The sequence below is a fragment of the Anomalospiza imberbis genome, chromosome 5 (assembly GCF_031753505.1).
Source record: "Anomalospiza imberbis isolate Cuckoo-Finch-1a 21T00152 chromosome 5, ASM3175350v1, whole genome shotgun sequence".
NCBI lineage: Eukaryota > Metazoa > Chordata > Aves > Passeriformes > Viduidae > Anomalospiza > Anomalospiza imberbis.
The window spans coordinates 36,292,200-36,319,514 of record NC_089685.1 but is presented as its reverse complement, the minus strand read 5'-3'; positions in this window follow the sequence as shown (position 1 = coordinate 36,319,514).

The window sequence follows — 27,315 nt, the reverse complement described above, 5'->3', positions numbered from 1 at the left end:
CCAGCAGAAAATATTTGAATAGCCTGTACAATTAACAAAATTTGCAAGGTCCAGTCTAAAATCATTGGCTTGCTATGCATTTGTATAGGCAGAACCTGATGTGACTTATTTTCATGCTCTCAGCTTTCTAATTAGACTACTACATCCCTAGTAAATGGGGTGGTGAAGAGAGAAAGAAGAAATTAGGAATGTGGTCAAGAGAATACTGATTTTAGAATTGTTCCCAATCCCTCTTATGCAAGTTGTGCTGTGATGTGTTAATTCTCATATACCAGTATACAGACGCAAAAAAACCCAGCCAAAGCAGATGCCTTTCAGCACTTGTGCTCAAAGCACCTGTTCCCTGTGGCTTCCCATGTACACACTCTTCCAAGTGAAGGTTTCTTGGTTGGATCAAACAGAAATTATTAGCAGAGGCACAGCCATTCTAGCCCTCTTTTAAAATAGCTTGCGGACTAATCTTACTGACTCTGCTGTGAGATAAATACAGTGTGGATATGGGGTTTGGGTATCCTAGAGGTCTTTTTCATCTGGTCAGTGTTTGGGATCTTTGAGTACTTCCTGTCTCCTAACACTTTGTGTGTTCTCCAGTCAAGTTCTGTCTGTGGCTGAAGAAAACTCCAAACTATAACATTTTCCTTCCTTCTTCTCATTTCAGGGAAACTGGACACATAAGCTTGAAAGAAGTCATGGTACTTTTCTTACCTGGATTACCAGGAAATTCAAAATTTTGTGTATGCATGGGGAATGAAGGATCCTCTCAGTTTATGTGAGTCTCGACCTCATGTTGCTGCTGTTTTTTTCCCTCATGGTCTATGACTCAGTCCTTTCTGTCACTCCAGACCACCTTTTGCAACAGTAAATTGCAAGTTCTCTCTGTGTGCCATGGCTTAGAAGCATTTCTATTCTTCAAAGCCCTTTTCCTCCTAGAGACCATTGTTCCTGTTGTTCCTATTTCTATATTTTAAAGGCCTTGGTTCTCCTAGGTAGTTTGCTGAATAGCCGCAGTCTCTATTGTATAGATTGTCTTCCTAAAGGTTAAAGAAGGTAGAGAAAGAAACATTTCATTAGCAGCTAAACTGCTAGTTATAGAAGCAGCTAAACAAAATGGAGATCCAAAAAAAAGACACTTAGTAAGGGGAAAAGATGTTGATATAGTTCATGTACAAAAGTATAAATTTTAAGGGTGGGAAATGAAATCCTATAATAAGATTTTTCTCCATATGAAATCAAACTTGGCTCTGAAAAGGGAAAATTGAGGTAGACTAAAATCATAGGCAATGTTAACTTGGAAATACTGTGCAGCAAGAGAAGTAGAGAAATATCAGCTAAGTTTTGACAGTGTTTCATTTAATATTCACTTCTACTGGAATCTCCTGCATCTCTTCTTCATTCTGCTAAAGACAGGACCTTGCTGAGAGGAAAAATACAGCAGGTTCTTCTTGCAAATTGAGATCATAATTCAGATATATATGTAAATATTTTATGAAAGTATGTTTCTGCCAACTAAATTCCATCTGGAATGAACCTCTGGGGAAGAATAAAGCAACTTGATTCAGTTATTTTTCCCTTCTGCACTGTGTTGGACTCCTGGGGGTTTCTTCTCATAAGGAGGCTTTTGTTTTCCCAATTTATTTCCTTATAACTTAGGTGTCGAGGATCAGCAGCTGATGCACCTGCTTGTCTTGCCATCCCAGACCCCTCTCTTTCTTTCCTACTATATCTTATCCAGTTAGCAGTTGTTACCTGGACTGCTACTACAAGGGTGGCCAAGCAACTTCTTTTACAAAAGTAACATACCTGTGGTCAGAGCCTTTCTTGCCTGTATTTTTTCCTTGGCGTTCTTCATCAGTCACCCTCAGAACTCTCACCTCTCAGAGCAGCTGACATTGGTGAGGTGGTTCTTCAAGCCTTCATGGAGCCTTGACAAAAATAGGTCATATGTAACCAGCCCCTTAAGTTATTTTAGTACAAGGAAGCTTCAGTATATCCACAGAAGCAAAAGGTTCTTCAAATACTTGATATCAAAAAAATTAATATTTTTGAAATATTAATAATATTAATATTGTGGAAATAACTTAAAAGTCAGAGAGTTCCTGTGCCCACCTATAGAGAACATCAGGTGAAGAAGTAGCAGGAAGAATCAGTTATTATTCACTGAAGATCTCAAATTTCCAAACAGCATTTGCTTCAAGATTTTGATATAATAATTCAGATCTATTTTACCATGAGGGAATGAGCATTCTTCAAGAGGAATAATATTCATGTTTAGGGTTCTTCTCATTATCTAAATTTCATGCAATAGCACATCAGTTGGAGAGCTAAAGGAATATTTATTTTTCAGCAAGACTGACTTTGTAACTGAATTTACTGTCTTTTGTTGGAGGGAGAAATAGAAAGTACTTCTGTCAAATATTATAATTTTTAATTAATTTTGTAGGTGTCTTTTCATTACTGGATGAAACAATCTAAACAAGCATGTTAACAATCACCTGCCATATGAAGTTAAGTCACATGAAGATCAAACACAGTCAAGCTTAATCTAAAATACATGGGAATTTTGTTTTAAATGAAGTATTACCTACTGGAGATATCTCAAAATTTCTTATAAATTATGAAAAAAAAAAAGTATCTCTATTCCTCCTCTACAGGAAATTGCTGTTTTGTTGTTGATCTCATGGAGAAAGATATGTTTCAAGAGAGTTCCAAGTATGGTTTATTTTGTGAGTTGCGTGAAAAGCAATGAATACCATCACGTGAAAATATCTTTTTTGAAGTTTATAGTTTAAAAAGTGATAAATAACTTTTTGAGTGAACAATTAAGAGAATATTTATATTAGAAGAGTTTATAGTGATGCTAATAAAATTGGGGAAAAAAGATAATTTATTATGCGTCTTTTATTAATGAAAATAAACAACTATTCATCAAGTTCTAGTAGGGCAGAAACTATGCAGTGAAAAACTAACGTTTCATCAATAATCATTTTGCCCAGTCTTGGACTGTAGGATCTATTATCTTACAACAGAGACCCTTGGGCACTAATTTGCTTGCTGCTTACAAGAAATTGCCTGTGGCGAGGATTAAATTAAGCACGAAGTTTTGAGTTTCAGCATGGAGTTAGACTCTTGGTTTATGAAAGATTACAAACACTATTCACTCTGGTAATAATAATTGATAAAGTATTGGTTCAAGCATCTAGTAGAGCCATTAAATCATTTACATTTTGTTGTACTCTCTTACCAAGAAAAACATAATTGGAGCTTGTTCAAAGGCTAATGCATGAGACTTACAGAAAGGTGAAAATCACTGATGAAATCTGTAGACAATTACAACAGCAGGTAAAATGGTGAAGGCCCCTGAGAGGAAGTAGCTGTGGCTCAGATGGGGCTGTGGGATGGACCGAGAGGGGTAATATGGGGAAGGGGAAGTAGAGGGTGGGTTGCAGTTGGGAACAGAGGTACTGTGATGGCAGTGGGGGGAGACTGCCTGAGGGGCAATAGCATTTTTCAGGGCTTTTCAAAGTTATCGTCCCATCTGTACATCCAGTGGGTGCTTCTCTCTTCCCTTCCTCATCCCAGCCCTGTTCCCTACCCCTGTTCCTCCTCACCAGCCTGGGAAGGGGATATGTGTCCTCCCACTTGGTTTTGGGCACCAGCATCACTGCTCTTTGAAGATGGGATGCTGTTCCTCATACCCAGAGCTTAACGCTGCAGACTGCAAGAAACATGAGCTGATGCTAGTAAACCTCTAGGTATGGCAGTAAGATAGTGCAGGCTGGAAAACACACAGAATTCAAACAGGTCATAGAGCTGTGCTGCCATCACCTCTGTGTGCCCTTGGCTGGACTTCTGCTGCAATGCATGCTTGTTAAACCAAAGCTAGTGAAGTCTTTCTTCACCGTGCTGTGGCCACTGAAGTGACACAAACACAGCATAAAAGAATCCTTTGGAATGGGACTCTTGCCTGTCATGTTGAGTGTCTGACCAGGCTGAGTCTCACATGTACTTGCAGACACAACACATGAAATACTCATGCTTTTGTCACCTGCAAACCAACAGCTGCAGACCTGAATGTGGTAGCTCAGCTGAGAAAATCCTTGAGAAAGGAAATTAAACAGAATTTTTTTGTAGACTGACTCTGTAGAGGCCAGGATACAGAAACTGAATTAATTTCAAATTAATTTACTGTGCCAGGTTAGTTTTGAGAGCAGTATGCAGCTGAAAACTCAATTAGTTTTTCAGATTGCTCTATTGATTTATAAAGCCAAAGACCATATGGAACTTAAATGTATAACTGAATTGGTATCCTGCAGAAATAGAGGTAAAATGCAGAAAATATTTTATGGTTGGATGAATTACTACACCTGCAGGGATATTCTAATTTATTTAGTTCTTTTATAATTTTTTTTTTTTTTGTGTTACAAGGTAGTTCTCAGGAGTTTTCTTTAGATGTCTTATTTCTCCTACTCGGCTTAGAACAGCAAAAAAAAAGGCACCAAATTTATGGTTGTAGGATGTGCATAACATGTGTGGTAAAATATGTTTAGACTTCCTTTCCTTACATCCCTCTTAATTTAATTAAAATTCTAGAGTACACAGTGGGCCTTGCAAAGACCACATCTTTAGTCACTAAACTTTGCATAATTCTATAGGAGAAAGGAACATCATTTAAAGATAATGAATCAGTGAGACTGTAAGTGAGGCTCTTATTTAACACAAGAACTAAGAACAAAGGTTTCCCTCAAAGAACTTAAAATTAATTATGTGCCAAAGAAACTTAAACACCATTTTAGAAGCCTAAAAATGAAAGAATTTTTGATGTTCTGTGCCTCTGAGTATATGACTCTTCACCATTTTATTTTCATTAAATTGTGTTTTGTTTTTATTTGTCATAAAAATTTGAAATTTCTTTTTTTCCTTGCAATGAATTCTACTTAGTTTTGATATTTTCTGTCACCCATTCATGTGCCTTGTGGTTTCTATTCCAGTGCAGAAACAAAACAATTTAACTGATATTTTCATTTCAGTTTTCTAGTTCAGAGAAGATGTCTCATGATTTTTATTGTGTTGTCATGATGAAACAGCTTGTCATAAAATGCTGATATGATGACTCACGGATCAATTTGACTTTGTAGTCACCTAACACCTAGTTGTTAAAATTCTCTTCCTGACCATTCCTAAGACCCATTTTATCAAAGCTTACTGAGCCCATCCCTATCTCACGCCTAAAAGCACAGTTGCCTCCATGCTCCAAGTTTTTCCTTGCAGGACTCCTCCATAGGCACAGTCTGCACCCGCAGCATCACATCACCCCATTTCACCCCACCTGGCAGAGAACTAGATGGGATCTGGTGAGTTCCAGGCAGCTCCATGAAGGGGAATCTGGCCTACACAAAAAGGATGCCTTCACACTCAAAATAACATGTTAAGTGTCTTGTTGAAATTTTTTAAGCTAGGGCTTCTCAGAAATATTAGAAGACAAGATGAGTTTTCCCATTCTTGCTCCTTTTCCAGCTTGTCCTTGTGAGTCTAAATTACACTTAATATAAATCTTAGGGAGCTTAAAGTGCTTTGTTGAATTCCATACATTAAGAATATGAGATAAAAGTGCAAAGAATATTTAAAAATATTTTAAATCGCTGAGGTAGCGTGTAATAAAGCAAGAATATTAATTAATTAAGAAGGTAATAATAAATAAGATTAAAGCTACATGTCTTTTTAAAAGCAGGTTAGAGCAATGTGTTACATAAGTGACAGACACCAGATGGCTCCACCTCCTAAGAAATCAGACGTTTGTGTAGTTTGAGCGGGAAGAAAGGTGGCCCTTCAGGCAGGGACTGTGGTCAAATCCTGCCTTGGAATTAAGGTGGAATAGACTTATAAATTGATTATGTAAGTTCATGCTTTGTTATGTATTCTTCAAATCATAGCTAGGGGCAGGGAATATAAAAAAAACGAAACATTGAAATTAAGAGAATGTAAATTGAGGGCCAAACAAGATAAGAAATTCAGTAACAGGTCAGAAACTACAGAAATATGGAAATTTCTGGTATAAAAGCCAGATTGGACCTACTTGACCTATGATCTTCCTTGACATATAAAGAGTCTCCCAAAATTAGTGTTTCTTCATTAATTTTTTATATTTAGCTTCTGTGCATCTGAAGACATCTGAGCATGAATTAGTAATCTTACACAATTCTATTAATTCCATTAAAAATAGAATATGAAAAAGAGTAAAAAAAGTAAATTAGTATCTTGAGGATATTACAAAAGACCATTTTTTAAATATGTTCTAATGTGAGGGACTAAACCAAATATTTGTTTATGTGTCTTATAGTCTGTTTGTTTCTTCTCATTATGTAAATGGAGGACAGAGAATATTGTAGCCCATTTTGTTGTCATTGTTCTGTACTCGGTGGTTTTGTTACAAACAGATACTGAAAATCTAGGGAAGAACATCAAGGCAATAGACTTGATAAAAGTACATGAAAGGAATTAAGAGTCCCAAGGAAACACTGTATCTGCAAATACAAGGATGCTTCTTGGCTGAAAACTGAGTAGAATGATAGAAGACATTTATAAAAGAACAGATCAAGTATAATCTGAGTGTGAATATTTCACAGGTGGTGAACTTCTTATGACAAGTTTGTACCTTTTGATTTTTAAGTACTAACCACCTGCATAGTAATGATATTATATATCTTATTAAAAGTTTCCTAGGGCATAAGTCATCCAAAGCTAAGTAGTTAGCTCTTCAGAAAAGAGTGTTTGAGAGAAAACATCCTCATATTAGAGAGATCCAAGGAAAAGGAAAAAAGGCAATTAAAAAGAAACGAAATAAATCAACTGGACCATTAAATTGAGTCATTTTATATTGACTTAATTGAATCAGCTGGCAGTTCAACTAAAATGCCCCTCATTGATAATGCTCACCATCACCCAGGGAACTTACTTGAACACCCATGGTCTCAAGGACAGTGGCTGGAAAATGGAATTAAACAGCTCAACTCTACAGCTAGCTGCAACTGCCTGTTGTACAGGAAGCCCTTTATACTCAGTCAGTGAAAGTAAAAATGAAAATGATTGCTGAAGTAATCCGTTTGCCTATGACAGTTTTCACGTATATTTATATGAATGAGATGCTTGCCCCCTCAGTTAGGGCAAGTTATAAAACTAGAACAAAAGGCTGCTGTATTCAAGGATACTCCACTGGAAATTGCTTGTTTCTGAGTAGACTCTGGTTGGTGCAATACAGTTGCATGTACAATGTACTAATTATTCAGAAATGTTGGCTATTTCAATAATAATGCTTTCTTATGAGCTGTCAAGATTGTGCAGGGGTCGCATCTACTCCCAGCTTGGCTCCCATTCCTGCTGCCTTGGCAATTTCTTTGTTATTCCTGGCAGTTGGGTGTCTCTGGCCCTGGCAGTGCTTTGCCAGCAAGCTGAATTTACTATTGATCTTACCATGTTAAGCATCATGCTAACTTAAAGTCTGCAGCAGATTTTCTATTTCTAGGATGAATACTCAAGACACAAAGAAAAGGATTCATTTTGAAATCTGAGGCTGGGATATACATATCAATTTATAGAAGGAAATTCTAGTGGTTTTAAACCACACAGATTTGTATCAGGATTATATAATGTCCACTCTTTTTTTTTTTTTTTTTTTTTTTTTAATTTGGTGAGGGTGGGTGGGGTTGAGGGTGGGGAGAATATGATGTACAGTTAAAGTCAGGAAATTAATTATATTTTCTTTTAAAATTGACTTAACAATGTGAATATATTTTTCTCCTGCTAGATACCTGGGAATACCAGAGCTTTCATTTACTTCCTCTTTACAAATACTTTTGACAATGGTCTCATATGTAAGGTTTAAAGAGCAGAAAAATTAGATTTATATTCTTTAATACTGATGTCAGAAGCTAAAATAAAAAATAAATTATTATAATTTTGACAGGCACATTACAAGACAAGGTCTCCCAACCTACCTATCTGCATATAAAACTCTGAGTTTAAAGGGAATTTGAGGCAGACTGACACGAGAAGCACTTGCCCTGTGTTTCAACAGGTCAAACTCAGATCCATTATTCTCTTTTTGTGTTGGCTTTTAATGCTGTCTCTTCTGTATGTGACCTGAAGATGGACACATGCTCTTGATAATATTTTCAGCCCCTACAACTCTTTTAGTCATTTAGTAAAAGTTATTTTTGCCCCTCAAAGATAATCTTACGGATGTCTCTAGAATGTCATGCTCAGAACAGGATCATCTCCAAATTCTCTGTTGCTTATACAACAGATGCACTCACTCCTTGTATAAATAGGACTGTAAATCTCCATAAATCCACTGAAAACACCTGGCAGATCCAATCAACCTCAGTGTACTTTGTGTTTTGTATGAGCAATTTCAAATTCTTGTATTTAAAATACATGAGAGACATATAGTTGACTCTCATAAAGACAGGCATCTGGTGACAGGGTTGTGAGTGTGTTCTGTAATTCAGTGGTGTACTTCCCAATACAGAAAGGAAACCTGGAAAATGGTTGAGAAAGATGTAAACCAGCATACAGCACAAAATTAATATAAATTACACTCCCCAGAAGAGTATGTGAATAGGCAGATGCTGTAGAGGGCAACTCCATTGAACTGCTTATTACAGAATAAATGATAGCATCAGAAAGTAATACAGCTCAGCGATACAGGTCATTGACTTAGACATCTCTGCTGGGAATGATTAAAGGGGCATTTAGCCCTACTAGTTGACTCTCTAGGGTGCTGAAAAACATCATATCAATACAAATCTGCTTAGCTGCTCACAGAAAGAATGACATCATGGAAACATAAATAAGCTGCTGACTCCCAGCCTGAGGAATAACAGCAGCATTTTGGATTTCAGGAAATAATGAATAGCACAGTGGAAGACAAAACAAATGAGCTAATCAGGCCACCTCCGAGTTATATTGCATTCAGATGTGCTCTCTTGCCAGTGGATCAAGGCACTGGAGTCTCATTTTTATGCATGGCTGAGGAAGCAAAACTGCTGCTACTCAAAACATCAATTTTGAAAAAGTCACATATAAAAAAATTATATAAGTGATAATACAGGAAATGCTGGAGAGGTCTCTATAGTTATCTCATTTGCAGCAGAGAGTACTGTTAGGGCTTGTTTTTCCAGTAGATATGTATGCAGTGTATGCTGTATTTAATAGAACATTATTCCTGCTGCTTTCTGCAGGAAAAACTGCACTATAATTATCAATAATTCTGAAAGGGCTGTATGTCACCAGGAAAAGGCAAGATCTAAGACACCACTCAGATACTGTAGGATTCTATTTCCAGTTACGAGATTCAGTGGAACTGTGAACTAAATTAAACCCTTGTCCTCATCAACTCCTTTTTTAAGTGGGTTTTGGACTAAGGTACACACAACTCTTTTTAAATCTTACAAATCTAAAATAGAAAAGTTCAGTGACGTATGTCCTTTTAGAAAATCAAAGTATTTTATATTTCTTTGTTATCCCTGGGGAAAAAAGCCCTCAAAACCAAAACCATAGTTTCTTACTTTAAAGTCTGACTTACTTCAAGGATACTATTGGCTTCTATCATATAACACAACTATATTTTCATAGAAGCACAGAATAAAATTCTATGGGTCTTACAAACTATATGCATGTGTACCTATGCAACTCAAATTTCCTTAAGAAATCAGACACAATTTTTAAATCTGGGGAGAGAGGATACTTTGAAAATCACTTCAGGGAGATTTTTTTTTCCAGGAAACATCCAAAGGCTATCTTATCCCTTTCCTGTGGAATCAGAAAATTGAATAGTGCTGAAATTTTTTTAATGTTACAGTTAGAAACCCAAGTAATTGTCTTTTGTTAATGCAGTGAGATAATTTTTCCAAGAAATATATATTGCTTTTGCAATTCCTCCAATGATATTGGACAAAAATAGTAGCCAGCTGGCAAGTAACAAGTAACACTACCAAGGCATGGCAGTTTTTGAATATAAGATGAGCAGTAAGCAAGAGTTAAATATAGGGAGTATGAGTTATAAACTGCAAAGTAAGAATTGTAGCTTCTCATACATAAAGCTTTTGCTGTCATTGCAATTTAATTAAGATGCAAAAATGCAAATTCTTCTGCACTCGAATAATATCAGAGAGATGACATCTATACATAGGTTTGTTCAGTACTGATATTGTAATTCTGCAATTAACTTTAAAGAAAAAAAAGGAAGTCTCATTATTGCAAGAAATGGTTCTAGATATTTTGAAGGAATTAGCACCCTTAGGGTAAGGAAAAACCCATACATCTATGGGAAAGTCCTGTCTATGCACAGGACCTCCTATTCACTATAATCATTAATGAAAATTCACTGCTCCAGGGTTCTTCTATTTAATCTGTCTTGTGTGGGGTTTCAGCGTGAAAATGAAAAAATATAATGATCCTACTGCCAGTGTGGTATAAATGATATTTCATAAGAAAACTCTGCAGACCTTTTAAAAAGTTTATAATCCAGACTCTCCTAAATGATCTGGAAAGTTATGTCAAAAGTGATGGGGAAAAAATACTTAGGTATAATTGAGTTCTATTTATTTATTTATTGTGAAATGTTACTTTTACTGTGCAAATTGTCTTTATTAGTACAACAAAGTTTTGTGAAAATTATAAGCGCTTACAAAGCACAACTGCTTCCTGAAGGAGAATTGCTGTGTTTATTTATCCTCACAGATAAAGTGTGTGGTCTCTATGACTTAACTATATGGCTATCATTGTCTCAGTTCTTGTGTGTGAGGCTGCTGTTCTTCTTGTTGTAGGCAGGAAAACAGTCAAAGGCATCAGCTTTTTGATTTGAGTCTGCTGATTCCTGGAGTTGTTCTTCTCAGGGAAAATGAATGAATTTCACCTAAAAGGGAGATATAAAAAAGCAGAAAGCACCTTCTCCACGCATATATCCACATGGGAAAGTAAAGCTTTTGCTGGAATAGGTAGGTGGTGAGAACCTGAGAAAATTGTGCTGAACTGAATGCGCACAACTTGACTTCAGGGAGAGGTCAGAAATAAGGATAGGGATGAAGCACACAACACATGTTGTTTTTTTAATCAGATAGATTAAAAACTCTTGACTTTCTTCTACTTAACCTAACCTTTAGCAGTGCAGCCACATTCTGAAGTGCAGTGCACTGTTGGCTGTAAGTTCAATATGTAAGTCTTTAGGGGTAACTATGTCCACAATTTACTGCTGTCAGCCCCCGCAAGCGTGCAGGACAGCTGTAGTCTGTCAAACAAAACATTACCTTCAGCTGTAGTGGAGGGGTGATACTTAGCTCACTGTCTGCCACTGAAATGAGAGACATATTAGTCCATGACAAAAGTGCATTACATTTCATCATTTTTTCGTTTGCCCAGTCAAAGGATTCAGTTAGGCTGCAGTAAGATCAGTGCTGAATTCTAATGACTTCTGTATAATAAGGGGATGTTTTGATTAAGTCTGTCACATACCCTTCTTCCAGTATATTTAGTCTAATAAAAAAGGGTTATTGGTCTAAATAAAATCAGTTATTTGGAATAAGCTGTACTTGAACCCTATGGACCTTGGATGTGTTTCCCCTCTCTGAAGGTAAGAAGAAGATGCTGAACATCAGAAGAAGCTGAAGCCTCTTTGCTACCAACACTTGTGCACTTGTTCACCCCTTTTTCATTATTGTTTTATTTTGCAGCTGGAATGAGATAGAACATTATTTATGAAGTATAGTGACTTAGCTCATTCACTGACAGGGACATAAACCTAATTTTTATTCAAATATTATGCTGGTTCTGCAAAATGTGTAGCTACTAGAGCTACAAGAAAGCATTATTTGTGAAAAGCCATATCTGAAGTATATATTGGGTTTCAATCAGATTCAGCTAGTGTAGGCCTAGATGGTGTTTCACATATCTGTCCATCTGACTTCTTAGCTTCCTATCTGCCAGATTTTATTGAAGCACCAGTTTACCACATTCCTTAGCCCCATCACTTTTCATTACATATTCTCATATATTTTCCTTGATTGAAATGAAGGCAAGTTTTAATTTGTTTTAAAATATAATTCCTTTCCTAAACAAACCATATAATTGAAAGTATAATACTTAATTTACTAGATAAGCTACCTAGTGAGCAGAACTGATTGTAAAAAAATGACAATATGGGAAGTGATATTTTTCAGCTCAGACTTCCAAATGAAATATTCTAGACAAAGAGAAGGCAGAATATAAGAACAGCAAAATGGAATTTTCAGAAAGGATATTGAAAGTGCCATTCCAAGCTAATTTTCATTCCATAAGTTTCTTATCTGGCAAAGGATTGTGCATCTTCTTAATTTTAAATGTAAGTAAGTCTTTTGGTGTTCTTGGCATTGAGTTTAAGCAGAAGACATAGTAGAGCTGTTTAGAGTATAGTTTAGTGCTGTTCAAAGTATATATTTAAGAAACTGGAGGTTATTTTTAGGATCTATAAGCCTTTTATGGATAAGTATGCACTACCTAATACAGCTTTACTGAATTTTAATGTGTGTAACTGAATAACACCTAGTTTTTAAAAATTCATTACAATCGCAATAAACTTGAATAGTAATTGTAATTTGACATTAGCTCTGTCTCTGTATCCTTATCAAGTACTTTATTCCCTACTTCTCTGTGCTGTTCTCCCAAGCAGGAAGAACTTAGGCTCTCTGAGCAGCAGAAGTATTAGTTTCTGATTTGACAGACGCATACTCTAGTGTTTATCACAAACATATCTCTTTGAGGATTGAATAATTAATGCCAGCCAGGGAAATTACAGGTTGAACTCTGATCTCTTTTTCATATTAGTGAAGCATAATACTTTCATATAAAAAGTCAGAAGTCTTCAGGTTTTTTTTCTACCATTATAGAGATTATAACCTCCCCCCAAAAAAGGCAATCACTGTAAAGAAATACAGAAATTCACCAGAGCATGCACATGGTTTGAGAAAATGCTTATAGAATAGAAAAACTGTGAACAGATTCTTTTGCATCTGTGTTTATATCAAAGTGCTGTAAATAAATGCAGGATACATTAATTCAAATATGCCAGTTTGGCTGCCTCCAGCATGTAGAGCACTAGTTTTAAATCAAGTTTAACTGACATTGCACAGAGTCAGTCACTGCAGAAAGTTGTCACAACAGGAGGGCAATTAAAGAGATTTATAGATCTGATTTCCAATCAGGTCAAATGGTAAGATAAAGAAGGGTCAGCTTTACTAAACCGTTTTCTCAACACTAGGCTACAAAATGCTGAGTTAATCCCTCTGCCAACATTGAGAATCTTGGATGTAAAGATCAGAAATTGCTGTTTCAACAGGGAATAAGGTGCCTCTCAGAGGTCAGTGCAAAGAATCCACATTCCTCCAGACTCAGAGCATCATGGCAGTGTTTTAAGAAATAAGTGCATCAAGTTTGCCTATGAGGAAAGACAACTTATGTTAGTTCTATCTCTGCATTTTGTGGCTTGTCTAATGTACCAGTGCATGGAAAAGGCTGACAAGAACTGACTCTTTATCTGTGAGATGGTTGTGCCCCGCTGCAGTAGCCTGGTTGATGCAGCAGGTTTGGGCCAGCTTCTCGTATTCATTTTGCTATCTGTGCAGATACATATGGGCTAGCTGCTGCAGGTTTAAATCTATCTTGGATATGTCTTCATTAAGTGGTGGTCACAGTGACTGGAATTCATCCTTGACCAGATATTGACACCTGCATCCGAGCTAATCACTTGGCACTCCCTTGGTTATCAGTCTCCATTAAAGTCAGTGGAGAAAAATGGGCAGCTTTAGAGCAAAATTTATCTTATGCTAAAGTAGGCATTTGAGATAGGTGAGATGAATCACATGCTGTGAGTGCCTCTTTGAGTCTGTCAATTAAAGCAGCCGAGGTGTGAACATTGACCCTGAAGACTTCTTGAAGCAGATGAGATGAATCTTCCCTCCCAGGCTGCAGAATCAGTGTGGGAGTGCCTCCTGGAATTTTTAGGTGGATTAGTCTCCTTTTTCAAGACCAGTGCAGGAGCTTGCTGTGTTTGTATTAAGGAAGTCAGTTTTCCTGTGTGGGCAAAGCACAAAGTTGTCAGTCAGAATGTCTAACCCACAGTGCATCAAATGCACTGACACTAGGAATCAAGAAGGTCTCACTGAAGATTAATGTTTCATCAAGGTACAGAGCAGGTGAAGTGGCACTGAGTCCCTCAGACTCCTCCAGTCTCATCAGCAAACACATAGGTGTAAATAGTTTTGTATGGCCAGGTGTAGGCTGTACAGAAAAAGAAAATAATGATTGTGTCAAAGAAGAGAGGGTCTTTGTTTTTAACTTCCTAGCACACTGTTTTATACTTTTTTTCTGCATCATCTGCTACTTTCTGCTGTTGGACAATGATCCCAGACAAGCCTAGGATGAGAGGTGCTTTTAGTCTGATCTTCAGCAGAATAGGACATGTTGCATATTGTCTGAGGAACAGTTTCTTAAAAAAAAATATGCTCGTTCTGAGCTCAGCTATCTCCACTTCTCACTAGTTAGGAGAGCTAAGATTGCACGGATATCAAAGGTGAGTACACACTCACCAGTTTTGCCATGCCTGTGTTGGCTGAATGTCATGAAAAATATTACCCCTTCTGCACTGCTTCTCCTGGCTGCTGAGGCATTGTTCTCTATGCATTTACCCAGTGTTTGCTGTTATGTTTTCACAGACAAACACATGAAAGCACTGTTCTATTTCCAACTAGTTAATCCAGATGTCAACTGCACAAGAATTATCCCCATTTGCAGAGGGAGCTTAAGGAGTGTAGGTAAAGCTCAGCATAAATTTTTCTTTTTCTATTTGACATCTTCATGAAAGATATCTAGTGCAAAAATTTCAGACAGCACAATCCTAGAGGAAGAAATACTTATATGTGTGAAAGGGGCTTCTTTTCTAGAAATACATATATGCATATTTTAAGAGCAATTATTTAAAGCAGAATGAAATAAATTTCAGTGGAAATATTTTCATGTAAAAATGCAAAGTAGAAAGGCAAATTCCAAATCTCTGCAAATGAGAAATGCACTATCCAGTTTACAGTTCTAGCTGTAAAAAATAAATTTGAGTCAAGGTTATTAGGCTCCCTAATAACCATCCACATTCTGGTTTCATCTTTGCAGGAAGCAGTTCAAGTTAAAGTTGTTCCTAATGACTTGGAGCAGTAGCTTTATCAAGTGGTATATTCTGGAGATGCTATAGCCAATGTTTTCTCTCTATGCAAAAATACATTGGTAGATAAGTAAGAAACTAAGGCTTTGAATCAAGCATGGTCTGAGAGTAGGGCAGTTCTGGGTGCTTAACCCTGGTTAGGGCAAAGAAAACAACACAAGAGAATTGTTTCTTGGCGGTGAAAAATAATTCCCCACAGCATTTCTTTATGTCAAACTATGACAGTGGTAAGTATTTCTGAGTCTTTAAGTCTGCTAGGTCTCCTTAAATTTCATGCTACTTTAGTATCTTCAAAAGCCTCACTTTGATAAATTTTCAACAGTCTTATGCCTGCCAAAATCTGCAAGATTTCTCCTCAGTGCAGGAGAGTGTGTTGTTTTGTTTAAAAACGGGAATTCCTGGTTGCTGCAGCTGACTGAGGCATCCTGTGGTCCCAAGAGTTTTTATTCCTCTAACTTCAGGTTCAAACCCATATGGCTGTGCTGTACTGATCCTGCATGTGGAAAACCAGGATATCTGTTTTACTGTAAGTTTGATATTCTAATTTGTCTCAAAGGAGTCATGTTGCCATTACTTAAGAGAGACCTCCTTGTCCTGTCCCTCTCTCGCCTATCTTTCTCCTCCCTCTTCTCTCCACACCACTGACCACTTTCATAGCAGTCAGCCATTTGCAGAGCCTTGTAGAATGTTATCACTAGAAGGGCTTCCATGTCTTTGAAATTAATCTGTCTTCAAGAATTATTGGCATAACAGCTGAAAATAGGGTTTGCTTTCAACAGACTAATTTATGTTTCTCCCATATTTTTCCAGCCTCCTCCTTCCATCCTTTGTGGCATACTCCCTCCTTGTTTTTGCAGTTAAAAATATAATGGAGAAAACCAGTCTTCACCAGGCTGGGTTCAAACTGCCTACTTCAAGTAGGCCAAACCTGAGAGAACAGTAATGAAAAATGTAATCTGTGTTCTTGTTGTTATTTTAATGAAATAGACACTAGTATGGAAGTGTGTCTGCAAAAACCTGGTTTTCAGAATCTAGAAATTTTCAGAAGATTTTATACAAAAATGTTAAATTCCCTTGTTATACACAAATAAAAAAAATGCCTGGTAGTTCTCCAGAAAAAGCCAGTTTCGTTTGATATTTACTTGTATAAATTCAAGTTGTAGTTATAAACAACCATATTTCTTACATATGTTTATTATCCTGGAATGCTCTGATAATTTCTGGGGAAGGTGTGTCTGTGTTCAGAGGCTTGCTGTCATCCTTCTAAATTCGGATCTGCTTCTGTGTGAATAACCTTATGCTCTCTGTCCTATATGCTCTGCCCAGGAGCAAATGCCAAGTGGTAACTCTTATCAGCTGAACCTTTGGTGGCTTGCATTCCTCAGCATCATTTAAAGCACAAAGGCTTCCTGCAGGTGATTTTTAAAAACCTTTAGATTGACTCTTATCCTCTTACATTCACAGCATGACATATGCCATAGGAACACAGTTCTGCAAATGTGCTTCTAAAATTATTCAATTTTTCAAAATTTTCCCTCAGCTGTAAAACTGAATGCTTTCATTACCACGTGGCTAGTTTTGCAAAGGCAGCAATAAAGGTTTCTTAAAAATAATCTAAAGGAGATTGCTACATACTAAAATAAGCAATGTATTCAGTCTCTTTCATCTTGGTACTTTGATGGACAACAGTGACTGATGTGTCTCATTGGGAGGCTAAGAAAATCACTTCCCCAAAAGTTTAAAGGTGCCATTTGATATTTTATAGTTCTCTGAGATAGTATCAATTTTTACATTCAGATACTGAAAAAACGGTTAAAAGGGATAACTGGTTCAAAATAAAACCTTACTTTCTTATGTCTTGATTCAGTGTAATAGTTCAGGGAAACTTCAGAACTTTTCATGAGAAAAGAAGGAATCAACCTTGTATTTTAAACATAACAAAAATAGGTTCAAAGCTTTGAAATGTCTATGAGCTACAGGGGAGGGGAATCAATGAACAAAGGCCAGCAAGGATGGATTTGATGGTAATGAGTTTACCCTATGGTTCTGTGTTCTTTTCAGTTTCCCATCTTCTGTATAAAGACCAGAAAGCCCCCAGATAGAATCATTATATTACATAATCAGTGGGAATTACTCCAAATCGGTGAGTGAGAATAACTACAAAGAACCCAAGTTAAAATGTCATGTTGAAAAATGAATTGAAATGTTTTAAAATATGTGAGCTTATTTTTCACTATATTAAATTAATAATTTCTCCTATTATTTTTTTCCAACACTGAAAAATGCCTTGAGTCTTCTTGACTTAATGTACACAGCAGTGAACAACCCTGATCTTGTAACCCAAATCTGTCTAAGTGTCATTTGATCGCCTAAATGGAATAATATAGATGGATAAATGCTTCAGATCTTTTCCTGTAGGGTCCACTCTGGGTAATGTTCTGGGTGGAACCAGAGGTCCAATATTGCATCCACATGAAGGATTGGCCCTAAATGCTAATCACTGTCATGAGGACAATCACTGAGAAAAATATTTGGGTTTTTTGGGTGACATTCTACAACAGAGCTGACCATGCCTTCTGTGATATTACTGTGTTCTTCAGAAAGAAAAAATACTTTTTTATTAACAGAAAAAAAAATATTTAACATTCTCTGAAGAGGACTTTTAGAAGCAAATTAATTTGACCTAATGATAGAAGATTTTAAATGCCACACAGAAAATGTAGCACCTGATGCAATATGAAGGAAAAGAAGCCATACCTTTTGTGTGTCTGGAAATCTGCTCCACCTTTGGAGAGACGCTATAGCACGTTTCTATACAGGCAAATAAAATAATGAAATGTCACATTCAGAACTGGTATGGAGGAAATAGCTTGATAACTTACTTTTGATCTGCAGCATTTTGCTGACAGTCATAGCTGACAGCTGTCTATAAAAAAATATTAAAAACATTAAAAGATTCAAGTAGTGAAATGTGAATACTAAATTCATTTCTTGCATGGTTGTATTGCCATGTCAAAGAGGTAAAGGAGTTAAGTAGCTCTTATGAACATCAAATTTTTCAGAGAAAAAAAATAAAATAGGAGTGAAATTGCTTGTTTGAATTTGGATTCTCTGTGTGCTTCCTCAGAGAGGAAACAAGGGTTTTAGAAATACTGAACTACAATTTTGCCCATGTTGATACCATCAGTCATTTCTGAATGCTATCAAATTCCAAACCAAGATATATTTTGCATTGTGGGACCTAGCAAGGCTGCTAGGCACCCCTGGGAATCAACTTTATTGTTATGCACATCACAGGGTCATCTGGGTGTGTCATTTCCAAAAGAAACAACAAAATAAAATGCTCCATATCTGTCAGATTAAATTCCCAAAGCGTATTAACCTTTCATCTAAGCAGAATGAATTTTAGTTAAACAATGAGGGCCATTCAATACTGAGCATTGGCTTTCTGAGTGATTTACACTCTGAAATGGAAAAAAAATGGCTCTCCCTGAAAATGCTGAAAATGATACTTTGAGTCTTAGAATGAAATTTCAAAAAAAAAAAAAAAAAAAAAAAAAAAACAAGAAACATGCAAAATGGAGAAACCCTGTTAGGTAGGGAAGAACGAAAGAGCTGCAAGGAGAGCTCTGACTTGAGTCACCTCTAATATTAGTTACAATGTGGTGCAAGGAATGCAGTTCAGAATTGGCTGAAGACAGAAATAAAAAAATTTAAAGATTTTAATAAATTTCTTGTGGGATGGACTGCCCCTAAGGTAAGAGCTGCTCTGTTTATTGTGCTTTCCAAATTTTGTCAGTGCAAACAGACTTCTACCACCTTTGGTCCCTTATAAATATGCATAAACAGTTTAGAGATGATTGGTTGTTATCAGTTCTGGGGTTGTTATCAGTATCTGCTGGGTTTTTGTGTTTGTTTAGTTTTTTGGGGTTTTTTTTTGGGGTTTTTTTTCGTTTTTTTTTTTTTTTTTTTTTTTTTTTTTTTTTTTTTGTTTTTTTTTTTTTTTTTTTTTTTTTTTTTTTTTTTTCCCCAGAAGAAGTGTCCTTCACATGAAGGACTATTTTTTGTATTTTCAATGAGGTCTTTTAGAGCTTCACTGCAGTACACATGGTATGTACTTGACACAGGAGCAGTGCAAACAGCAGATCCTGAAATGCAGACTGGAGCTGGAAGTAGTCGAGCTCGCCTCTCTGTTTGCTGCAATGTGTTTCCGTGGCAACCGGACGCTATAAAAAGGTTCTCTCTAAATAAATTGCATGTGCTCTTCTTATTTTATAATTTTTCCCTTCTAGTTATCAATTTCTATAAAAACCAATGTCATGATGTTTTGTTTATTCACACTTACTAAAGTCGTTTTGTATTTATTTTTTATTATTAACCACATCAATTTTAACAGCTTATGTTACCAGTGAAGATAGAAAGGTAAGTGATGAGCTACTGTGGCAAATAAAAATGTAAATTCTGCCCATAAAATAACAGTCAAGGTGAATACATAGATCAGTTAGTATCAGACAGAGATGTTTTTGTTCATACAGATTTATTTTTCATGCCCAGTCCACCATTTGCTGTTAACTGTCCTCTGTAATCCTAGTTTAGCTTCTATTCAGAGACTGCAACATAAATCAGATGTGGCAGAGAACTTTACCTTCCAGTGCTCTGTGCTGCATGTGAGAACCTGGATGCTTCCAGGCAGACAGCAAACAATGGCAGTGTGAGCCAGAAATGTCCCATCAACTGAAGTTCAAGCCATTCAGTTGTGCTCTTTAACTGCTAACAAAACAGCTCTGCTGGTGTGCCAGGGGTTAGCTAATGAACCACCGCTGCCTAACTGGCAGCATCCAACCCTGCTGTCCTCATCCCTGACACCTGCTCAACCATCAGACATTGCCACGTGCTGGGGATGAAAATCATTTAACAAAAAAAAAGAAGAGTGGATTGCAGCTGGAGTCTCGCTCTGCCACGTGTGGCAGCCAAACCCAGCACAGGCATGAGACACAGCTTCCTTTTTTCTCATGGAAGTTGTGAGTTCTGGGCGTGACTCAACTAGGCTGACATACAGAGACTAGTTACAGGGCCCATCACCTAATTTTCTGCTTCATATCACTGAATCTGGGATGGCAGTGACAAATTTCTTCCATGAATTGTGTTCAATGGAGATGATGTCAGCAAGGCAGGCTCCATGTTCTGGGTTGTCCTGCAGCTGACTGGTGATGTGGCACAGACAGGGAATGATGATCCTTCTGAGATCAGCAGAGAAGATCACTCACCTGTCAGCTCAAAGACAAAAAACTGTATCCCTCTAGCACCAACAGTCAAATGGCAGCTGGGAAAGAAAAGGTCCAAAGTTTCATATTCTGTGAAGGAGAATGAAAATGAGAAATTTGGACAGCACTGCGCATGAGAAATTTGGACAGCACTACGCTACTGTGCCTAGGTACCTTGGCTGTCATTTGTTTGAAGAATTAGTTGGGAATTTACCAACTCTGTGCCAAAAAAAGAACATGTATTCCATTGAAAGAAACTGTGTGTGTGCGTGTGTGTGCGCGTGCACGTAGAAGTTGCCATGATTTTGAAAGAAATTCACATAGAACTGGAAAAGTAATGAGAAAAAGTTATGGAAAACTTGTATGCAACATGTCTCCTAAAAAGGATGGAAAAGGATCCTTAAATTTCATACTACACACTGTATTCCTTAATGATTGTACAAATGGTAACGGAGTATTTGGTTATGTGAAGATGATTAAAAGGTCCCCAAAACCTTTCCATGATTTTCTGCAGCTTTGAGTAGTGCCTAAATACTTAGAGAACAGGGAAAAGCCTCAAGTATCACCCTATTATTCCAGATTCCAGCTCTGGGATCCCCAACATAAAAACACTGGACCTGCTGGACAGTGTCCACAAGAGGACACAAAGATGAATCAGAAGGTTGGAGCACATCTCCTCTGAGGACAGAAAGTTGGTGTTGTTCAGCCTGGAGAAAAGAAGACTGCAGGGAGACTTCATAGCAGCCTTCCAGTGCCTAAAGGGGGCTGACAAAAAAGCTGCAAAGAGGCTATTTACAGGAGCATGTAGTGCTAGGGCAAGGGGGAATGGCTTCAAACTCAGAGATAACAGTTTTAGATAAGATAATAGGGAAAAAAATATTTATTATGAGAGTGGTGAGACACTGCAACAGGTTTCTCAGAGCAGTTGTGGATGCCCCATCCCTAATAGTGTTCAAGGCCTGGTTGGAAGGGGCTTTGATCACCTTGGTCTAGTGAAAGGTGTCCCTGCCCATGGTAAAGGATTTGGAGTTAGATGATCTTTAAGGTCCAACTCAAACCATTCTGATTCTATGATTAATTCTGATTTAGACATGTTGATTGCATGAATTCACTTAGTTGTTAAAATGCCAGAAAACTACTATTCTTTGTTGCAAGGATTTTTCAGAAACAATGTTTGCCTTTTTCTGAGGCCCCTTGTGACTCAGAAAAGGGCACAAGGGGCCTCAGAATTCCCATGACTGAAGCAGAATACTTTTCCAGTAGATTGCTGTGGAAATGAGATTTGCTTCTAGTAACCAGTGACAATGCTCAAGCATGCTCAGTATGTCACTGAATCCAGTCTGTTGTAAATGCTGGCTATCTCTTCAGCAGCTGTCATGTGTAGTAAAATGTTTAGCTTTTTGTCAGTGTGCAACAGGGATCTGTCAGACATCTCACTTCATTCAGCCACTGCCATCTATTCAGTCACACAGACTGCAGAAAATGGGCGTTCGTGCTCACTATAGAAAGGCAAATTGTATTGTGAAATCTGGTAAGATTACTTTACCATAACACCCTGACCCAGTAATATACTTGAGAACATGATTCAGTAGTGCCCACATCAAGTGATTAATATGGGCTTAAAGCTAGCAATAGAAATGCTTATATAATCAATCACTCTCAGAAGGTTTTCTGATGACCTATTTCAGTCAGGTGAAGTAATTCAGTTTTAAACCTAATATTGAGATATTTCGAACCAAAATAATGGCCAATTCATGCAATTTGAATATCCACTAATGTAAATTGCTTCAATCCATGCTATCAGATAAAGCCTAAAACAAATGTTCCTTATAAAAGTCTCAGTGGACATGAATGAGATGAGTGTCAGTGTCCACTAGCAGAAATAAAATCTAGCAGAAAAAAGACTTAAATAAAATAAACAGTGAGGTAATTAGTGTCTTCAAGTGTCCATCCAAATGTTTTTTCACTGGACATAACATAATATGCAAGGGTCTTTTTATTATTTTTAGGTTAATTTGTATTTTTTTTAGGTTAATACTATATAAACCTACAATTACATTATCGGAAACAAAGTAAATAAATGAATGTAACAAATGACAGCACTGGTCAATGATAGAGATAAAAGATCTGAAGTCCTGGGGTCAGCCCTGGTCTAACAAAGGGGTCTAGGATGGATATTGTACACAGTCTTGCTCCTTGTCCTACAGATCTTGGAAGAATATGAAGACGAGATGAGCCTTTAGTCATTCTTTCTGTTCTATTTGCATGCTTGGCTTCCTGCTATAAAATTTACTTACTGTCCCAGGGTCCTAACAGGCTTAGAGGTTACATTCAAGTGAAGAAGAACTAGTGAGGAATGTGGTCTCAGGGATAAAGTTGGGCACTGCCCATGGCAGCTTGTAGCCTCTCTGAAGCTGGGACTGGCTATAGCATAGCATCCCCCCAGAGTCTCTTCATGTATGAAGAATAAAGTATTGCAGCCCCACAGCAGCTCTGGGTAACAGGAGGAAACATTCAGCTGGGGTGACCCCCTCAGGTCTTCTGCTACTGGATTTGCAAAAATCAGTCAAAGCAGGAGATGTAGATGGCTTGTATTACATGTGTTCCGCTGTCAGAAAAGAGCAATTTATCCTATTTCATGCTAATCAGAACAAAGTAGGACAGCCACTTTCTTCAGTTTAACGTTTCTAAATCAGATACTATACAACTAATAGTGCATTTTCAACAGATACTGATTGAGCAAGACTACATTTACTAGAGTAAATTCCATACCAGTATAATATTTACTCCCACAATGTTACTGTAAAACGAAAGATATTAAGTAAGGAATACAAATCTAAATAGGAACTTGGCATTTTTTAATGAAGCAACAGTAATATACTATGGAGAGGTAACACCAGGTCCTCCAGTGTGTCAAAGGAGATGAAGCAGTCTGTTCCAGCTGAAAGTACAGACTACAACAGCTGTTGATGGGTGGCTGTGAATCCTCTCAGCTTTAGTAATTCGGAGTGTAAGCTTCCAACATGAGTAAATGAGAGAGAGAGGCAGATACTTTTCCTGACTTATTCATGCTACCTGAAGATGAGGAGGATGAATTGCCCTTGGATGTGCTTTTCTTTATCCTTGGCTACATAAGTAGTATTAAACCAGAAGTGTAGATCACCTACCAGATCTTTAGGTGTCCAGCTACACTGCTGTGCAATCAGGATCATAGCAATGATTCTGGGAGGCCTCTTTCAAATTTAATCTCTCCCAGGCTAAGTTTGGAACTAGTTTTAGTTAATTTTTAAATATTGTTATAATTTAGTGGCAAACACCATACATTTGTAAGCAAAGATTAACAGCATAATGTTTGTGCCTTTTCATTTAAATCATTGCTAAAACTTCAAAAAGCTAATGAAATAATAACTCAGTAAGACTTGTTGTAATTCAGCTGCTATAGAAGTAGTGTGTGCATTGTGACAGCTCCATTAAAAAGTGCCAAATTGAGTCATTATGGTAATTATTACCATAAGCTAACTACCCCTCAGTTTAAGGACATGTTTAAGGTTATATAGGTCAAGCTAATAAAACACAAAAGTTGACTTTTGATGAAACTTTGCCTACATTAGTTAAGATGTTTTTAAATCACTAAAACTAAAACATGCTGAAGTGGAAAATGGGCATTTTCTGTCTCCATTTTTCCATCAAATAAAATTTAGATGTGTTCATTCAGTTATTTGTCCTGCTCAGTAACAGACCATTTGAAGTGGTTTTACTGCAAAAGTGATTCTTTGATATTCTTATTTTATCCCAATAATTAAAAATATCCCTGAATGATCATACAGCATTGGTGGCCTTAGGCTTTCAACAGTCACCACCAAGTGGTCTTCTGCATCCACTGGTTCATATACGTTGTTCTTCAGGGAGTCTGTGGGGTTTTGTAAGTTAAAGTTTATTCAAAATAAAATCAAAGCCTGATTAAATGTCCAATAGTCCTTTATCCCCCTCTCTTATTGGAGAAACAAATCCAAAGAGAACTGCTGTGAAGAAGTGTTGTGAGCTAACAGCAATCAAGTCCCTTGTAGGATTTCTCATGTGAACAATTTCTAAATGAACCTCAATGTGGTGCCTTTATGGCTGCTTTTATGTTCTTTATCCTAACTTCTCCTAGCAAAGTTACCAACAAATCCAGGCAGAACTAGGATCTGTCCCTGTAGGTGTTGGTGGATGTTAGTATTTATACCACGAAGGTTTGTGCTAGTGGCTAACACAAAGGAATTGCTGCTGGAGAGAAAAATTGAAAAGAAAAACATTAGAATCTCAGCATTTTGCCAAGTTTTATTGATGATGTTCAAACTTCTGTATTTAATTTATTTCTATTGCCCTTTTTTTCTGAAAAGCAATAGAGCAACTTTTAGACTCCTGGCTATGAATTTATTATGTACATGTATAGTTACAGTGTAAGCAGGACTTGATGCTAGTATACATGATGTCTGCATTTGAATGTATCTTGTGTCTTTGAGTTTGCAGGTACCAGTTCAGGCAGCAAAAAGAATCATTTATTGTGGAAAAAGTGGTATATATCGAGATTTTCTCCAGTTTTGCGTGCTCCAGTTTGATCCTGGAAGTACCTTGACATAAGCTCCTGATTTGTAAGGCATGTTTAACCACCTCTGCAATATGTGTCTTGTGCTGAGCTGAGGAGCCTGCGGGAATTCAGTTCAGTTCTGTTCATTCTCTGAAATTTCACAGCTTAGAATAAAATGAAACTCTGTCTAACATCACAGTTTTCAAACTGCCTCATGCCAGAGGCTCTAAAAAAGTTCAATATCCCACCTTTCTTTTTCAGCCTTTCAAGAGCAGTAAGCATAAGCTGACATTAACGCAATGCACATTTTCAAACACTTACAACTTTTTTTAAACTAAAGCTGCTGTGTTCAATTAATGCAAGGTTTAGGGTAGCTGCTTCTTCTGCTAAAGCTAGAGGGAGGACAAGCCTTGTTGTATTATGGAATGTTTGCATTGTCAGGGTGGTTATGGAAAAGACCTGGGTGTCATCAAAAGTGACAGAAACTATGCTCTCGTTTTTGTTGTTTGTTTGGGATCTTTTTCCCTAAAAAAATACCAAGCAAAAAACCCAAGCCAAAGCAATAAACAAAACCCCAATCAAACACAAAACCACCTACAAAAACCAAACAAAAACCTAAAGGAAACCCAAAACCCAAACCCAGAACCTTGAGAACAGCTGATTGTACTCTGTAGTTTGCATTCAGAGCATTAATTTTTATTCTTTTTCTTTTTTTTAATAAATACCTGGTGTGTTTCTGTGCATTCAAATTACAAATAAGCATATCAGGAGTTTTATAGGCCTCCAAAGAATGTCTCTGCCTGCTGTTAGCGGGTCTGTGACCTCAGCAGAATCCTTTCTCTCCCCTTTCAGAGAGCTCTTCCTTTCCCCTCGTTACCGGCTGGAGCAGAGGCGTCCGTCCCCAGCACCGCTGGAGCTCGGCTGCTGCGCGCCCTGCGCGGCACCCCAGGACACAGCCCCGGCACTGCCGCAGCAGCAGCAATAACAAGGCGCCACAAGGTGCCACAAGGTGCCACCTTCTGATTGCTTCCAGATGTGCATCCCGTGAGGAGGAGTTCTGAAATCCCCAGGGCAGATGAACCACCGGGCAAATGAAGTTGATTGCTCATCTGGAAAAATTCACGGGACCTTCAGTGACGGGGCCATCCAGATTTGGATAATGGCTAAGCCTCCTTTCTTCAGATGCAAGGCTGTTCAGATCTAACAAACTGGCACAATTTTGAGTTATTCTTAAAAAGTTTGCTGAGTACTTCTCAGACCCTCAGGTTTCAGGAATATTTCTAAAATTTTGTATGAATTTATAGCTTTTTTATTTTTTGTTCTATTATCCTAAGTTTCTTTTTTGACATGATTTCTATTATAATTTGATTGAGCAACCATGGCTGAACGACAAATGTGTAGTAATGTTCTCTTCAAAATGTGCTAAGCTTTTCCTTCTGTGTGGTCAGGACAAAGGTGAAGGAGGAAATCCTGCAGGACATGCTTTTTTTTCTCAAGCAGAAGCCATTAAATCTTGTTGTCACTGAAGGTAAGATCATTTCACATAAATGCAGCTTCTACCTGAAACCTATTTTATATAAATTAATAACAGCAGGAAAACTTTTGCATCAGATTCTCTAGGCCTTTAACATGCCTAAGGGCTTTTTTTGGAGCAAATTATACGGTGGTTTTGAGCTATTAACATGTGCTAGTATTTGTTAAGTTTTCAGATACATGGTGCTTAGCTGAAAGTGAAATATTACAAGGCAAATATGATGCCAAATATAAATATTCTGATGCAAAATTCAGAGTCAGCTACAAACACACACCACACATGTCTAAATACATCCAGTATTTTGATTTTATTTTTGAGAACAGCAGTTTCCATTCCTCATTCTTTTCAGAGGCTGTCATTTAAATAACCTTGATAGGAAATTACTCTGTCATTCTCCCGCTCTGAAAGAAGGTGCTTGCAGCTACATACAGCTCTTGTTGTCTGATCCCCTATGGGGCCTGTAGCAAGTGGCAGGCTGTGTGTTGGGGTGGATTTAGAGCAACCCAGCTTCATCATCACAGGAGAAAAGATTTTCAGCTCAGAAGCACTGGCAGTTTTCAATGCCTTTCTGCATTAGCAACAAGGCAGAACAGTTGTTCTCCCATGCCATTTCCAGAGTTTCTTGTCCTCTTGGCCCTCTGGTTTCTGATTTGTGGTTTGGTGCTCTTGGTCATGTAAAGATTTAGGGGTGCATGGTTCTGAGGGG